This window comes from Barbatula barbatula (assembly GCF_947034865.1).
Source record: "Barbatula barbatula genome assembly, chromosome: 3".
NCBI classification, from domain to species: domain Eukaryota; kingdom Metazoa; phylum Chordata; class Actinopteri; order Cypriniformes; family Nemacheilidae; genus Barbatula; species Barbatula barbatula.
The window spans coordinates 26,065,748-26,071,641 of record NC_136764.1 but is presented as its reverse complement, the minus strand read 5'-3'; positions in this window follow the sequence as shown (position 1 = coordinate 26,071,641).

Genomic DNA, 5,894 nt, shown 5'->3' with positions numbered 1-5,894 from the left:
TAATGTCATTAATACATCAAATGTTATATCGTATGTTATATTTTAAACACAGCATAAGATCTCTATTTGACAATGAATGAAATGTTTGTCTATTTCTCCAGATGTCAGTTTTGGAAATGAAATCACATCAGGCAGGACTGAAGAGGTTGTTGTGGAAGGTTCAAGTGTTCAGTTCTCCTGCAGTTATTCCTCTGCTTATAATCTTCAGTGGTACCGTCAGTATTCCAGAAGAGCTCTGGAATGTCTTGTGCTCATTACTGAAGGAGTGAAAGAGAACAGGACATCTGAAATAGATCCCAGATTCACTACTGAACTCAGAAAAGAAAAAGAAAAACAACAAGTGTATCTGGAGATCTCTTCTGTTAAAGTCACAGATTCTGCTCTGTATTATTGTGCCCTGCAGCCCACAGTGACACAAAACACAACAACACTGAACACAAACACATCACCTGCATGTTAAGATTACAATGGCTCGATATAACCAGAAGAGGGCGCCGCTCACCCTAAAAGTGTTTCTAAACCAGGGGCCGGGTCTTCATAGAAACTCAAAGGGGGCTTCAAGACTTTAAATGAGTGAGGAGCCTTTAAATATTGTTGTGGTCAATGGGTGACATTTGTAATAAAAACATTGTTTCCATTTGGATACCCTGAATTTTTATCAAAGTTTCATAAGTCTTTTCCAACCCAGTCTCAAGGCAGTTCATGGCATAGACATGACATTTGGGATCTATGGATTCGTGTTTATGGGCGTTTATGGAATTTTGCCCTTTTTTAATGTCACTCAACACAACTTTAAATACACAGGACGCGTGTGCATGGACATTTATGTTGGTAAAGCGTTGATAAATAGTTACTGTAACTCCGCCCCTAAACCGCTATATGCTGTATAGACTTATATTCACCTATAGCGAACACAAGCAATCATTTACAGTTGTGTCTGGTTTAAATGTATTTTATTAAATTAAAGTAAAACACTTCATTCACATATATGTTTGAAAATATTATTTCTGTTTACTGCTGTCAGACAATATATCATGTTTTGAAATGTCATCTTAAAAGTGGCTCATGAATGATAAATCAAATGTGTGAAATCAAATCAAGTTTATTTGATATCGCACCTTAAACCTTTACAGTAAATAAAGATCAAGGCTCAAGGTCACTTACAGTTGACACAAAGTACAGAAGAAGAACATAACAACTGTATACAAAAGAAAAAAAACACACTTGCTATAATCTGGCTTGTTTACATTTGCTTATGTTCATGAACCTAAATCGTCCCTATGAAATAAATATACTAATAAAATAACATAAAACAGAGAACACAGTCAGTCTGCTGCTGTTCTGTTAACAATATTACACACTCAACGCAGATAAATGTCATTTGTTTAGTAAAAGTCAAATCTCTTCTGTGATCATTCAGTTAAAGTAAAGCAGGTCTTACACATTCAATTGTTGCAGACTCGACACTTACAGTCATTTATAAAACAGTTTCTGTAGTTCCAGTCCTTGATTCTGATGGATTAATATCTGTGTTTTATTCATGATAAAGGACAGCGGACCACTGCACCCAACACAATGTTTCTCAAACTTTATCTGCCATTCCTGCATTTCTAGACGCTGCTAAAGTCTGTTTCTTAATGCACATGTGGGCAAAGTAAACGAAACATTTTGATGGAGTTGACCAGTGATATTTTACCAGATGATGGAAGACTTTTAGGGATTTAACTTAATTATTTAAAAATATTTTTTTTGCACTTAATATTTGTTCTCCTACCGTTGTGTTCAACAACGCCCTGCAGCCATGATTTATTCACCATAAAGCACAGCTTTTCATCCCTTATTGCTTATCTAATGAGTAAATAACTATAAAGTCATTTTATGTTAGACTTTGTTCTTTCTTGTTGTCATTATGTGTGTGTTTGGACAGATCTGATAAGTACAAGTGCACAGTTGCACACAATGAGCCTCGTTCATGAAACACATTATTTTTGTGTACATGTCTCATAGGCTTCAGTCATTCTGATGTAAATCTTCTGATTCATGAAATTGTCATATGTTTAAACTGTTAGTTGGTACAATAGAAACGTACACCTGCTCCATTACACACGCGTGTAAACGGTGCCTTAAACATACAAATGTTCTTTTTGACAAATTGACTTGTGTTTTGTTGCACTGTGTCTCACAAAGTGTTTTCTCAACTTCCTTTTGTGGTTTGATCTCCACATGGACTGAAACATAAACTGTTACCATTGAGCTCTTGATGAAGACACAGCACAACTATAATCTATAACAGACCGTAGATTATTGTATTGTGTAACATCAACTATTCATTCTTCAACTATAAATCCCTCTTAACCTGTAGATGGCAGTGTCTACACATACATGACAACACATGATGAAAGAGACTGTTTTAGAAACTCATCAGTTGTTGAACATCATCATAACATCAGTCCACATGACAAACAGCAAACAAAGTTTCTCCTACAGCTGAGCATTTACACGACAGTTGAACCTTTTACTGATCAAAGATGACTTATAGGTTATTTATTTTACTCACTTTTGTGTTTCATTATTATGGTAAGCAATTAAAAATCCTTTACAAAACCTTTTTGTGATGTAAGTTGATGTAAGAGTCTGACCTGACACCTGAGAGCGTAGTGCACGTGATGGACTATAATACGTTAGAAGTTCTCTCAAGTAGTGAGGAGCTAAACCATGCAAGGCTTTATAGGTAATAAGCAAGATTTTAAAATTTATGCAATGCTTTACAGGTAACCAGTGCAAGGTTGACAGAACCGGGCTAATATGCTCATACTTTTTTGTACGCGTAAGAACTCGAGCTGCCGCATTTTGGACCAGTTGGAGTTTTTGTAATAGGCCTGCAGGGCAACCACCTAATAGTGCATTACAGTAATCTAGTCTTGATGTCATAAAGGCATGTATAAGCTTCTCTGCATCTGATGGTGACAGCATATGAAGTAGTTTAGATATATTTTTAAGTTGGAAAAACGCAATTTTACAGGTGTTGGTGACCTGGTTCTCAAATGACAGAGTACTATCGAATATAAAGCCAAGATTCTTAGCTGAAGATGAGGGTTTTATGGAACATCCATCAATAGTAAAGCAGTATTATTGGTTGTTACGTATGGCGGTTTTTGGTCCGATAAGTAACACTTCAGTTTTGTCCGAGTTCAGTAATAAAAAATTGCTACTCATCCACTTTTTTATATCGACTATGCATTCCACTATTCGATGGAATTGCTGTGTTTCATGAGGCTTCGAGGAAATATAAAGTTGCGTATCATCAGCATAACAGTGAAAGCTTACTCCGTGTCGCTTTATTATATCTCCTAGAGGTAGCATGTACAATGCGAAGAGCATAGGCCCTAAGACTGAGCCCTGTGGTAAACCGTACTGGACTTTCGATTTGCGTGATACCTCATTGTTTATTGCTACATATTAGAAACGGTCGCTTAAATAAGATCTAAGCCATTCCAAAGCTATTTCCTTAATACCGACATCATTTTCGAGTCTATGTAGGAGCATGCTGTGGTCAATGGGGTCGAATGCAGCACTAAGATCTAGCAGCACCAATAAGGAAGTACAACCTCGGTCGGACGCCATAAGCAGATCATTTGTAACTCTAATCAGAGCAGTCTCTGTACTGTAATGTGCTCTAAATCCAGACTGGAAATCTTCATTAATCTCATTCCTTTGGAGGAAGGAGCATATTTGAATTGAGACTACTTTTTCCAGAACTTTAGATAAGAAAGATAGATTCGAAATAGGTCTGTAGTTAACTAGTTCTCCAGGGTCCAGATGGTTTTTTTTGACAAGGGGCATTATAACAGCCACCTTATATGCTTTAGGCACATTTCCTAATGTCAGAGATGAGTTAATAATGCGAAGTAGAGGATCTATAATTTCTGGGAGCATCTCTTTCAGTAGATTTGTAGGGATAGGGTCTAACATGCATGAAGTTGATTTAGATGATTTAATGATTTTAGAGAGTTCATCGTGATCTATAGTAGACAATAAACGTAATTTCTCCTTAGAGGCGCTGTAGTTAGTCGTTTGTTCAGCTGGTTTCACTTCTGGTTGCATAGTTATAATTTTTTCTCTAATATCTTGGATTTTATTTATTTTATTTTTTAATCTTCTTTAACCGCATAGGGTTCAAGTGTTTCATTATCCTGCAGTTATTCATCTGCACTCACTTTATTCTGGTACCGTCAGTATCCCAGATCAGCTCCTCAGTTCCTCGTGAACATCATAGATTGTGTGAAAGAACACAAGAGATCTGATGTAGATTCAAGATTCACTGCTAAACTTACTAAAGGAAAAGATGAACATGTGTATGTGGAGATCTCCTCTGTTCCTCTATCAGACGCTGCTCTTTATTTCTGTGCCCTGGAGACACAACAACACTGAACACAAACCTGACACACGTGAAAGGAAACATGATTTACCTTCTACAGGCTGATCAGGATAGACAGGCTGAAGAATTATTAAACAATATCATAACTGAAATATCTAAAATGAACTTATATATTAAAATAAGACATTATGTTTCTTTAAGAAGCCCCAACAAAAGCTCCACACGCAATAATAATGGACGTGGACTACATTGAGCAAGACACGTCATACCTTTATTTTCCTCATTTCTGATGAATAAAATCATTTGTTACACACACATTAAATGCTCAGAAGAGAGTGAGTGTGAAATATAAATGAAAATCATGATGTGTTTTAAAGAGGAGGAGCTTCATACAGTAGATTTATAGATCTACTCACTTCACACTGAGATGAAACTATTCTGTGTCCTCTCTTGAATTCAGTGCTGAATAATGGATGTTCTTCTCGTCTGTGCTTTAGCATGTATGTATTTATTTTTAATGCTTTTATCAAAAGCGACTTACAGTGCATTTATATATTTGATCAGATGTGTTTTCATGGGAAAAGATGATGTATTGTTATTGTTCCTCTTGTTTTTCAGATAGTGTTTCTGGAAGTGCCATCACAGCAGATGAAGAAGAGATTTCTGCTGAGGAGGATTCACATGTCACATTATCCTGCAGTTATACGTCTAATGATGATCTGTACTGGTACCGTCAGTATCCTGGATCAGCTCCTGAATTTCTTGTGCTTATTCTTGATGGCACAACACATGAAAAAAAGTCTGATGTAGATCCAAGAATGTCTGTGAAACTCAGTAAACAGAAGCAGAAACACGTTCATCTGGAGATCTCCTCTGTTACTCTATCAGACTCTGATCTGTATTACTGCGCCATGAGGCCCACAGTGACACAAGACCATACAGACCCCGACAAAAACCTCAGAGGTACATGAGATCATGTATATTACATACACACTTCAATACAGTTTCTTATTGTTTTGTTATATACAGCACAACATTACTGAAATGAAGACTATCCTATACAATATTTTATAAAGTCGATAATACGATTAATGCATTAAAGTTCATTCATAACACATGCAACACTGTACAAGCACATTATGGCCACATGGTCGCAGTGTTGTCAAACTGAACACGAATCAAACCTTCACATGATCTCACAATAAACCCACTCAAGCTATAAGGTTGATACATACTGTATACGTAAGGCATCCAAACAGAAGTCTAAACTAAACTAATAAACAATATTAATGTGGAAGTGTGAGGAGGTTCAAGGAGATTCTCGTGATAAAATATTGTCACAATTTAATAACTGAAGAACTCACACAATCTTATAAGAAAACTAGCTCTCATGGTCTTCTGTCTTACATCATGTTTTACTTTCACTTGATTTCTCTTTTATAATCTCATTGTGATGATGGGAACAGAATGAAAGAGGAGGCGGCTTATGTTAAGATCCACTATTGAAGTAAACCTG